Source organism: Eleutherodactylus coqui, chromosome 1 (genome assembly GCF_035609145.1).
Source record: "Eleutherodactylus coqui strain aEleCoq1 chromosome 1, aEleCoq1.hap1, whole genome shotgun sequence".
Taxonomy (NCBI): Eukaryota; Metazoa; Chordata; class Amphibia; order Anura; family Eleutherodactylidae; genus Eleutherodactylus; species Eleutherodactylus coqui.
In genome coordinates this window covers 321698914-321712063 of record NC_089837.1, presented here as the reverse complement: position 1 = coordinate 321712063, position 13150 = coordinate 321698914, and positions in this window count along the sequence as shown.

Here is a 13150-nt window from a genome sequence, read left to right as displayed (position 1 = left end):
TACGTTCGCTCATCTCTAGTAATGACCAAAGTAAAAAAAATATTTTTTAAAAGTTAAGTTAAAATGTTATATAACTCGCAAGGTGCAAGCCGTGAAAAAAATATACTAAAAACCTAGAGAAAATAACAATTTCCCCATTCACCTTACAAAAAAATCAGAATGGAAAGCAATCAAAAAATGGTACCATTGATAGGAACAACTTGTCACTCAAAAAAATCCCCTTCACACAGTACCATTGATTAAAAATAAAAAATGTTAGGAGACTTTGAATGCAGAGATAGAAAATTTTTATTGAAAGAGTGAGAAAGTTTTTAAAAAAAAGCTTTATAAATTTGGTATATATTCATCATGAGGGCTTATTCCGACTTACGTATAACGGCCAGTGTGTTTATGCACTGAGCTGCCGCCTCCTCTCTGCCACTCACCACTGGTTGCAATGGGAGGGGCAGGATGGGGGCGCAGCTAAGTTCTGCCCCACCCCGCCCCCTCCCACTGAAAATAGTGGCGAGGGGCAGAGAGAGGGCAGAGAGAGGACCGAGAGGGGATGGGAGCTCAGTGCACTGCTCACGGCTTGGCCCACCTCCTCCCCCTGAAGAGAAACAGCGTATATTAGCTGGGCGTAAAAACCTGGCTGTTATACACACTTCGAAATAAGCCCTTATACTGAGCTGCAGATAGCTGTAATAAATATTATTTACAGCATATACTGTATGATACAAAGAAAAAACTCACACTGCAATTTTTTGTGATCTTCCCTCTAAAAACAAATTTGAATAAAAAAATTTATCAAAATGATCTAAGTTCCCAAAAAATGGGGTAAATGAAGACTAGATCTCATCCTGCAAAAAACAAGCTCTCAATGAGTTCTGTAGCTAGAAAAATAAACATGTTATAGACAAAAGCAAAAATGTTTTTAGTGTACAAAAACATAAAAAATTGTATACATTTATCACTGGAATCACCCTGACCCAGGGAATAATGATATTACTAGAGATGAGCGAGCACCAAAATGCTCGGGTGCTCGTTACTCGAGACGAAATTTTCGCGATGCTCGAGGGTTCGTTTCGAGTAATGAACCCCATTGAAGTCAATGGGCGACTCGAGCATTTTTGTATATCACCGATGCTCGCTAAGGTTTTCATTTGTGAAAATCTGGACAATTCAAGAAAGTGATGGGAACGACCCAGCAACGGATAGGGCAGGCGAGGGCAGGCGAGGGGCTACATGTTGTGCTGTATCTCAAGTTCCCAGGTCCCTCTATTAAGCCACAATAGCGGCAAGAGTGCCCCCCCCCAACAATTTTTACTTCTGAAAAACCCTCATTAGCAAGGCATACCTTAGCTAAGCACCACACTACCTCCAACAAAGCACAATCACTGCCTGCATGACACTCCGCTGCCACTTCTCCTGGGTTACATGCTGCCCAACCCCCCCGCACGACTCAGTGTCCATAGCGCACACCAAAGTGTCCCTGCGCAGCCTTCAGCTGCCCTCATGCCACACGCTGGCCTCATCGCCACACCACCCTCATGTCTATTTATAAGTGCGTCTGCCATGAGGAGGAACCGCAGGCACACACTGCAGAGGGTTGGCACGGCCAGGCAGCGACCCTCTTTAAAAGGGGCGGGGCGATAGCCCATAATGCTGTACAGAAGCAATGAGAAATCCAATCCTGTGCCACCTCCATCAGGAGCTGCAAATGTGGGCATAGCAATGGGGAAACCATGTACCACACACTATTCATTCTGTCAAGGTGTCTGCATGCCCCAGTCAGACCGGGGTTTTTTATAAATAGTCACAGGCAGGTACAACTCCGCAATGGGAATTCCGTGTGCACCCACAGCATGGGTTGCTCCCTGGAACCCACCGGCTATAGATAAATGTATCCCATTGCAGTGCCCATCACAGCTGAGGTAACGTCCGATTAAATGCAGGTGGTCTTCGGCCCACACTGCATGCCCCAGTCTGACGGGGTTTTTAATACATAGACACTGGCAGGTACAAATCCATAATGTGAAGTCCCTGTGGACACACAGCATGGGTGGCTCCCTGGAACCCACCGGCGGTACATAAATACATCCCATTGCATAGCCCATCACAGCTGAGGTAACATCAGGTTTAATGCAGGTGGTCTTCGGCCCACACTGCATGCCCCAGTCAGACTGGGGTTCTATAGAAGTGGACACATGCAGTTGCAACTCCGTGTGGACCAACAGCATGGGTGGCTCCCTGGAACCCACCGGTTGTACATAAATATATCCCATTGCAGTGCCCAGCACAGCTGAGGTAACGTCAGATTTAATGCAGGTGGGCTAAAAATTACTAGGATTACAATGTAGGCGAGGGCCCAAAAAAATTGGTGTACCAACAGTACAAATGTACTTCAGAAAAACTGCCCATGCCCTACCAAGAGGGCAGGTGAAACCCATTAATCGCTTTGGTTAATGTGGCTTAATTTGTAACTAGGCCTGTAGGCAGCCCAGTTAAATTAAAAATTGGTTCAGGTGCAAGTTTCAATGCTTTATTGAATTGAGAATTGAAACGTATAAACATTGTTTACAAAAGTTATATGACTGAGCCTTGTGGGCCTAAGAAAAATTGCCCGTTCGGCGTGATTACGTGAGGTTTCAGGAGGAGGAGGATGAATATAATACACAGATTGATGAAGCTAAAAGGTTCCCGTTTTTTATGGTGATAGAGAACGATGCTTCCATCCGCGGGTGCAGCCTACGTATTGTTTAGGTATCGCTGCTGTCTGCTGGTGGAGAAGAGAACTCTGGGGAAATCCAGGCTTTGTTCATCTTTATGAGTGTAAGCCTGTCGGCACTGTCGGTTGACAGGTGGGTACGCTTATCCGTGATGATTCCCCCAGCCGCACTAAACACCCTCTCTGACAAGACGCTAGCCGCAGGACAAGCAAGCACCTCCAGGGCATACAGCGCGAGTTCAGGCCACGTGTCCAGCTTCGACACCCAGTAGTTGTAGGGGGCAGAGGCGTCACGGAGGACGGTCGTGCGATCGGCTACGTACTCCCTCACCATCCTTTTACAGTGCTCCCGCCGACTCAGCCTTGACTGGGGAGCGGCGACACAGTCTTGCTGGGGAGCCATAAAGCTGTCAAAGGCCTTGGATAGTGTTCCCCTGCCTGTGCTGTACATCCTGCCTGATCTCCGCGCCTCCCCTGCTACCTGGCCCTCGGAACTGCGCCTTCTGCCACTAGCGCTGTCGGATGGGAATTTTACCATCAGTTTGTCCGCCAGGGTCCTGTGGTATAGCATCACTCTCGAACCCCTTTCCTCTTCGGGTATGAGAGTGGAAAGGTTCTCCTTATACCGTGGGTCGAGCAGTGTGTACACCCAGTAATCCGTAGTGGCCAGAATGCGTGTAACTGGAGGGTCACGAGAAAGGCATCCTAACATGAAGTCAGCCATGTGTGCCAGGGTACCTGTACGCAACACATGGCTGTTCTCACTCGGAAGATCACTTTCAGGATCCTCCTCCTCAGGCCATACACGCTGAAAGGATGACAGGCAAGCAGCATGGGTACCGTCAGCAGTGGGCCAAGCTGTCTCTTCCCCCTCCTCCTCATGCTCCTTCCCCTCCTCCTCAACGCGCTGAGATATAGACATGAGCGTGCTCTGACTATCCAGCGACATACTGTCTTCCCCCGCCTCCGTTTCCAAGAGCAAAGCGTCTGCCTTTATGCTTTGCAGGGAACTTCTCAAGAGGCATAGCAGAGGAATGGTGACGCTAATGATTGCAGCATCACCGCTCACCATCTGGGTAGACTCCTCAAAGTTTCCAAGGACCTGGCAGATGTCTGCCAACCAGGCCCACTCTTCTGTAAAGAATTGAGGAGGCTGACTCCCACTACGCCGCCCATGTTGGAGTTGGTATTCCACTATAGCTCTATGCTGCTCATAGAGCCTGGCCAACATGTGGAGCGTAGAGTTCCACCGTGTGGGCACGTCGCACAGCAGTCGGTGCACTGGCAGATTAAACCGATGTTGCAGGGTGCGCAGGGTGGCAGCGTCCGTCTTGGACTTGTGGAAATGTGCGCTGAGCCGGCGCACCTTTCCGAGCAGGTCTGACAAGCGTGGGTAGCTTTTCAGAAGCCGCTGAACCACCAAATTAAAGACGTGGGCCAGGCATGTCACGTGCGTGAGGCTGCCGAGCTGCAGAGCCGCCACCAGGTTACGGCCGTTGTCACACACGGCCATGCCCAGTTGGAGGCTCAGTGGCGAAACCCAGCGGTCGGTCGGCTCTGTCAGACCCTGCAGCAGTTTGTGGGCCGTGTGCCTCTTCTCTCCTAAGCTGAGTAGTTTCAGCACGGCCTGCTGACGCTTGGCCTCCGCTGTACTGCCACGCCGCGCGACACTGACTAGTGGCGACGTGCTGCTGCTGACACATCTTGATTGCGAGACAGAGGTTGCATAGTAGGAGAAGGAGGAGGAGGGTGGTTTAGTGGAGGAAGCATACACCGCTGCAGATACCAGCACCGAGTTGGGGCCCGCAATTCTGGGGGTGGGTAGGACGTGAGCGGTCCCAGGCTCTGACTCGGTCCCAGCCTCCACTAAATTCAGCCAATGTGCCGTCAGGGAGATATAGTGGCCCTGCCCGCCTGTGCTTGTCCACGTGTCCGTTGTTAAGTGGACCTTGCCAGTAACCGCGTTGGTGAGGGCGCGTACAATGTTGCGGGAGATGTGGTCGTGCAGGGCTGGGACGGCACATCGGGAAAAGTAGTGGCGACTGGGAACCGAGTAGCGCGAGGCCGCCGCCGCGATCATGTTTTTGAAAGCCTCCGTTTCCACAAGCCTATACGGCAGCATCTCCAGGCTGATCAATTTGGCTATGTGCATGTTTAACGCTTGAGCGTGCAGGTGCGTGGCTGCGTACTTGCGCTTGCGCTCAAACACTTGCGCTAGCGACGGCTGGACGCTGCGCTGAGAGACATTGCTGGATGGGGCCGAGGACAGCAGAGGTGAGGGTGTGGGTGCAGGCCGGGAGACGGTAGTGCCTGTGTCCTGAGAGGGGGGTTGGATCTCAGTGGCAGGTTGGGGCACAGGGGGAGAGGCAGTGGTGCAAACCGGAGGCGGTGAACGGCCTTCGTCCCACCTTGTGGGGTGCTTGGCCATCATATGCCTGCGCATGCTGGTGGTGGTGAGGCTGGTGGTGGTGGCTCCCCGGCTGATCTTGGCGCGACAAACCTTGCACACCATAGTTCATCGGTCGTCTGCACTCTCAGTGAAAAACTGCCACACCTTTGAGCACCTCGGCCTCTGCAGGGTGGCATGGCGCGAGGGGGCGCTTTGGGAAACAGTTGGTGGATTATTCGGTCTGGCCCTGCCTCTACCCCTGGCCACCGCACTGCCTCTTCCAACCTGCCCTGCTGCTGCACTTGCCTCCCCCTCTGAAGACCTGTCCTCAGTAGGCTTAGCAAACCAGGTGGGGTCAGTCACCTCATCGTCCTGCTGCTCTTCCTCCGAATCCTCTGTGCGCTCCTCCCTCGGATTTACTGCAATTACTACTACCTGAGTGATAGACAACTGTGTCTCATCGTCATCGTCCTCCTCACCCACTGAAAGCTCTTGAGACAGTTGCTGGAAGTCCCCAGCCTCATCCCCCGGACCCCGGGAACTTTCCAAAGGTTGGGCATCGGTCACGACAAACTCCTCCGGTGGGAGAGGAACCATTGCTGCCCATTCTGGGCAGGGGCCCGAGAACAGTTCCTGGGAGTCTGCCTGCTCCTCAGAATGTGTCATTGTAATGGAGTGAGGAGGCTGGGAGGAAGGAGGAGCAGCAGCCAGAGGATTCAGAGTTGCAGCAGTGGACGGCGTAGAAGTCTGGGTGGTCGATAGATTGCTGGATGGACTTTCTGCCATCCACGACAGGATCTGCTCACACTGCTCATTTTCTTATAAAGGTCTACCGCGTGGACCCATTAATTGTGAGATTAATCTGGGGACGCCAGAAACGTGCCTCTCTCCTAATCCCGCAGCAGTCGGCTGCGATACACCTGGATCAGGAGCTCGGCTTGTGCCCACACCGTGACTTGGGCCTCTGCGTCCTCGCCCGCGTCCACATCCTCTAGGCCTACCCCTACCCCTCAGCATGGTGTATTACCAGTAGTGCAGAAACAGAACGCTGTAATTAAATGTGCCGCTTATTGGCCTGTGGTTGGAGGCTGACTTCGCTTACGGAACGCACAGCAGAGCCAGGAAAGAATTTTGCGCAAGCCTGTAGTGAGACTGAGCTAGTGGAATTCACAGAGCAGAAGCAGTCAAGTGTCCAAAGGCCACTAGTAGGCCTTAAATATTTTGCTTCTATTTTTTTAAAGGCTGAGCTGAGACAGCAGACCGATACTATAGGCAGCGTATATATGTATACTGTTTCCCTCTGGACGGGATGACGGCGGTGATGTAACGGGCAACGCAAAGCCAGGAAACAATTTTGCGCAAGCCTGCTGTAACACTTAGCTGCGTAATAATTAGGACTACTACCCCCAGCAGACACACAGTACACTCAAGACGGTCACAGGCAGCCCAAAGATAGTATTTTTCCCAAATTTGTTTGAAAAAGCCAACTGCCTGTATAGACAGTATATCTCTTTCACCTTTCCCACTGTCCCTGCCTCACCAGTAGTGGCCCTATACTATGTAAAATTACTGCAGACTGTTTCCCTCTGGACGGGATGACGGCGGTGATGTAACGGGCAACGCAAAGCCAGGAAACAATTTTGCTCAAGCCTGCTGTAACACTTAGCTGCGTATTAATTAGGACTACTACCCCCAGCAGAGACGCAGTACACTCAAGACGGTCACAGGCAACCCAAAGATAGTATTTTTCCCAAATTTGTTTGAAAAAGCCCACTGCCTATATAGACAGTATATCTCTTTCACCTTTCCCACTGTCCCTGCCTCACCAGTACTGGCCCTATACTATGTACAATGACTGCAGACTGAGGACGCAATGCTCTGCACGCCCGATATACAAAAAAAAAATGTGCAACACTGCTAAAAGCAGCCTCAACAGTACTGCACATGGTCAGATGTGGCCCTAAGAAGGACCGTTGGGGTTCTTGAAGCCTAATATTACACCTAACGCTCTCCCTATAGCAGCAGCAGCATCAGCAGCACTTTCCCTGATCTCTGTCTGAATGCATCTGTGGCGAGCCGCGGGAGGGGCCGATTTAAATACTCGGGTGACACCTGATCTCCCCAGCCACTCACTGCAGGGGGGTGGGATAGGGCTGGAACATCACAGGAGGAAGTTGCAATGCCTTCCCTGTCTTTCTATTGGCCAGAATAGCGCGCAAATGTCTCAGAGATGAAAGTGAAAGTAACTCGAACATCGCGTGGTGCTCGTCTCGAGTAACGAGCATGTCGAACACCCTAATACTCGAATGAGCATCAAGCTCGGAAGAGTACGTTCGCTCATCTCTAGGTATTACACTTTTTATTTTGCATGTCGGACACTGTAAAAATGGAATCCAAAAAACAATGGTGGAATTTCTTTTTTTTTTAAGCCCCTAAAAAAGTTAATAAAAGTAATATGATACATTATAAGCACCCCAAAAAATGCCATTAAAAATGCAGCTTGGCCCAAAAAGAACAAGCCCAGATATGGCTATGTTTAGGGAAAAAAACTAAAAGCTATGGCTCTAGGAATGCAACGATGCAAAAAAAACCTGAAAAATTGGTTGGTCGTTAGGGGCATGTCTCTAAGGGGTTAAGTTAATGAAAAAGTTTTTTCTATGGCTGCCTAAAGACATCGTGCCAAAATTCACAGTCTTCCAAGACTTTGTGTATACAGAATAAAGTGAGATTCGGCAAATTTCTGTTACCCAAGAGATACTGATGCTAGCTAACTTTCTGATTTCTAGTTGTTTACCTTCTGCCAAGCAAATAAAATTAATTCAACGGGTATTTTTATTATACCCTTATAGATTTCTTGTTACGTCTAAAAAATAAGCAGCAGGAGGGGTTAATGATAGAACTGGATCTACTTACTAAACTCTTCCCTGTTGCCTGTAATTAATCTGATTCCAGAGGCTGGCAGCGTCCATCACTTCTCCGTCATGAAGGACAAGTAGACAGGGAAGGGAGATACAGCATAATGAAGAGTGGCCATGTGCCAGGTTAATGTTTAACTCCTTCGGGACATCCATTTCTTTAACAGATTGTGCTTACACACACAGTGACAAAGATGTTATGAGGGCATTATGCAACATAAAAAGTCCTGTTGCTGCCAGCCATACAATATTTCATTTCACGCATCGTTCTTACCATGCCCTCAGAACAGAGCCTATTGCGTTTTTCTCTAATTATACTCAAGGTCTTTTGAGAAATGTTACATTAATTTTTTTTACGTTGCATAGAAAAAAAAAGCAAGATACTCTTTGTGGCCTTTGCACATGACTAGTTTTGTATTGGAAAAAATTAAAGCTATACATAATTGATGATTAGAAGCTTAATTACCACAATAACTTTATATCCTCTGCATTACATGCACATCACGAATTGAGTAAATTCCCTCTCGTATGAATGTAGGATCGACAAAGGTTTGAGCTGTGTGAACAGGTGGGAAACAAGCGTTCACGGAAGATAGGCTCATGGGGACAAGGGAATGCCAGATTGCCCAGTGATGGTGGGTAGGCTGGAGCATTGGTGCGGTCACTCAAGTTTCCTACCAGGTAGGGAGTATAAAGCTGCATAGTTATTGGTTGCAGCCACATATTAATAGAGTCCAGAAGCGTTTAATAGAATGTTTAATCAGAACACTGGTAAGTAAACACAATCCTCATGCCCACCAAGATTATACTTAGCAAGGCCTGGGTGAAGGAACAGTAGCAGGATGGGAGTAACTATAGGGGATGCAGTTGCACCTGAGTCCAGGAGCCTTAGGTAGCCTATCAGGCCTTTCTTCTCCATATAGGGAGGCCACCCATCAGGCCTCTCTTCTCCATATAGGGAGGCCAGTTCTATGAATAAAGTATTCTAATTAGGGGCCCTGTTACAGATTTTGTACCAGAGCTCAGAAGCTTCAAGTTACACCTCTGAGTAACAGCATTCTAACCCACAGTGGGAAGTCCATGATAATTTGTACTTGTGTTAGAGGTGTCTGCAAGTGACGCTCCATTGGGAAAGGTTTCGGTCCAAACTGAGTCCCAAGTTGAGTTCTGGCAAGGATCTCAGAATTCAATGTGATAATTAACAGCAACGTTCTTTACAAAACGTCTCTCTCTTCCATGTGTACCTAGTGAACTGCCCATGGGCCATTTCCTGCCAGCATTCAATCCTCGCCAGTTAAAAAGATGGTCACTAATTACCAAATCAAGATACAGTACAATATGTAAACTTGGTAATGAAACTTAAAACATCAATATAAGGGATGTAGGGAAGTATACTACCAATTTTTGGGGGAAGAGGCTCTATTAAACAACGGAGTAAACTTACAGTACGTATAGTGAAAAATAAAGGCTTGGTGAATGGTAACAAGGTCTAGACCAGGGTTCACTAACCTTGTTTTAGCATGGGATCTAGTTTTCATGGAGCCCAATTTAGGTAATCTACTGTAGAAGAAGGGAAAGGTATATGTGGCATTTGGAAAATACTAGAGATGAGCGAGCACCAAAATGCTCGGGTGCTCGTTACTTGAGACGAACTTTTCGCGATGCTCGAGGGTTCGTTTCGAGTAACGAACCCCATTGAAGTCAATGGGCGACCCGAGCATTTTTGTATATCGCCGATGCTCACTAAGTTTTCATTTGTGAAAATCTGGGCAATTCAAGAAAGTGATGGGAACGACACAGAAACGGATAGGGCAGGCGAGGGGCTACATGTTGGGCTGCACCTCAAGTTCCCAGGTCCCACTATTAAGCCACAATAGCAGCAAGAGTGCCCCCCCCTCCCAACAATTTTTACTTCTGAAAAACCCTCATTAGCAAGGCATACCTTAGCTAAGCACCACACTACCTCCAACAAAGCACAATTACTGCCTGCATGACACTCCGCTGCCACTTCTCCTGGGTAACATGCTGCCCAACCCCCCCGCACAACCAAGTGTCCACAGCGCACACCAAAGTGTCCATGCGCAGCCTTCGGCTGCACTCATGCCACATGCTGGCCTCATAGCCACACCACCCTCATGTCTATTTATACGTGCATCTGCCATGAGGAGGAACCGCAGGCACACACTGCAGAGGGTTGGCACGGCCAGGCAGCAACCCTCTTTAGAAGGGGTGGGCGATAGCCCACAATGCTGTACAGAAGCAATGAGAAATCCAGTCCTGTGCCACCTCCATCAGGAGCTGCACACGTGGGCATAGCAATGGGGAACCCATGTGCCACACACTATTCATTCTGTCAAGGTGTCTGCATGCCCCAGTCAGACCGGGGTTTTTTATAAATAGTCACAGGCAGGTACAACTCCGCAATGGGAATTCCGTGTGCACCCACAGCATGGGTGGCTCCCTGGAACCCACCGGCTGTACATAAATGTATCCCATTGCAGTGCCCTGGACAGCAGAGCTAACGTCAGATTAAATGCAGGTGGGCTTCGGCCCACACTGCATGCCCCAGTCACACTGGGGTTTTTTATAAGTAGACACAGGCAGGTAAAACTCCCTATTGTGAAGTCCCTGTGGACCCACAGCATGGGTGGCTCCCTGGAACCCACCGGCGGTACATAAATAAATCCCATTGCAGTGCCCAGCACAGCTGAGGTAACATCAGGTTTAATGCAGGTGGGCTTCGGCCCACACTGCATGCCCCAGTCAGACTGGGGTTCTTTAGAAGTGGACACATGCAGTTACAACTCCGTGTGGACCGACAGCATGGGTGGTTTCCAGGAAGCCACCGGCGGTACATAAATATATCCCATTGCATTGCCCATCACAGCTGAGGTAACGTCCGATTAAATGCAGGTGGTCTTCGGCCCACACTGCATGCCCCAGTCTGACCAGGGTTTTTAATACATAGACACTGGCAGGTACAAATCCCTAATGTGAAGTCCCTGTGGACCCACAGCATGGGTGGCTCCCTGGAACCCATCAGCGGTACATAAATGTATCCCATTGCAGTGCCCTGCTCAGCAGAGCTAACGTCACATACAATATTGGTGTGCTTCGGCCCACAGTGCATGCCCCAGTCAGACTGTTAAAATATACCTTAACAGTAACCGCATTGGTGGGAATGTGGTGGCGACTGCGGACCTAGTGGCGCGGTTTTATTTAGTTGGTTTTTGGAATGTGGCCAGGATTAAGTGGACCGTGGCAGGGGGATGGTGGGGGGGGGGGGCTCTCTTGTTGTGTCGGTAAAGGTGAAATTCTTGGACTGCCACAAGACGGACCAATGCAAAGGTATTTGCCAAGAATGTTTTCATTGTTGGAGGAGGAGGGGGATGTTTTTGAGGTACTACGTGTCCTCTCCACATGTCCGTGGTTATATGCACCTTAACAGTAACCGCGTTGGTGGGAAATGGCAACACCACAATCATGTCTTTGGGAAGCCTCCGTTTCCACACCCCAGTGACATAGCATTAGCAGCGGTATAGGTAGAGCCCAGAAGTAGTAACATTTCAGCGGTAGCATTAGGGACAGGCCCCAGTAACATATCACTAGCAGCATTATAGGGGGAGCACAGTATTAGTTCCATTTCAGTAGTAGTAGCAGTCCAGACAGGCCCCAGTAACAATTCCGAAGCAGCAGTATAGGGGGAGCACAGTATTAGTTCCATTTCAGTAGTAGTAGCAGTCAAGACAGGCCACAGTAACATTCCCATTGCAGCAGTTTAGGGAGATAACAGTCTCTTTCACATTTCAGTAGTTGCAGTATAGACAAGGCCCCAGTTACATTTATGTTTATGTAGCAAAAGTGTAGGCCAACCCCACACACCTTGCTGTACCATGAGTGCAGGCGAAGCCCATAAAAATTACTAGGATTACACTGTAGGTGAGGGCCCAAAAAAATTGGTGTACCAACAGTAGTACTGTACCTCAGAAAAATTGCTCATGCCCAACCAAGAGGGCAAGGGAAACCCATTAATCGCTTTGGTTAATGTGGCTTAATTTGTAATTAGGCCTGCAGGCAGCCCAGTTAAATTAAAAATGGGTTCAGGTGCAAGTTTCAACGCTTCAATGAGAATTGAAACGTCTAAACATTGTTTACTAAAGTAATATGACTGAGCCTTGTGGGCCTAAGAAAAATTGCCCGTTCGGCGTGATTACGTGAGGTTTCAGGAGGAGGAGCAGGAGGAGGATGAATATAATACACAGATTGATGAAGCTAAAAGGTCCCCGTTTTTGATGGTGATAGAGAACGATGCTTCCATCCGCGGGTGCAGCCTACGTATTGTTTAGGTACCGCTGCTGTCTGCTGGTGGAGAAGAGAAGTCTGGGGAAATCCAGGCTTTGTTCATCTTTATGAGTGTAAGCCTGTCGGCACTGTCGGTTGACAGGTGGGTACGCTTATCTGTGATGATTCCCCCAGCCGCACTAAACACCCTCTCTGACAAGACGCTAGCCGCAGGACAAGCAAGCACCTCCAGGGTATACAGCGCGAGTTCAGGCCACGTGTCCAGCTTCGACACCCAGTAGTTGTAGGGGGCAGAGGCGTCACGGAGGACGGTCGTGCGATCGGCTACGTACTCCCTCACCATCCTTTTACAGTGCTCCCGCCGACTCAGCTTTGACTGGGGAGCGGTGACACAGTCTTGCTGGGGAGCCATAAAGCTGTCAAAGGCCTTGGAGAGTGTTCCCCTGCCTGCGCTGTACATGCTGCCTGATCTCCGCGCCTCCCCTGCTACCTGGCCCTCGGAACTGCGCCTTCTGCCACTAGCGCTATCGGATGGGAATTTTACCATCAGTTTGTCCGCCAGGGTCCTGTGGTATAGCATCACTCTTGAACCCCTTTCCTCTTCGGGTATGAGAGTGGAAAGGTTCTCCTTATATCGTGTGTCGAGCAGTGTGTACACCCAGTAATCCGTAGTGGCCAGAATGCGTTTAACGCAAGGGTCACGAGAAAGGCATCCTAACATGAAGTCCGCCATGTGTGCCAGGGTACCTGTACGCAACACATGGCTGTCCTCACTAGGAAGATCACTTTCAGGATCCTCCTATTCCTCCTCCTCAGGCCATACACGCTGAAAGGATG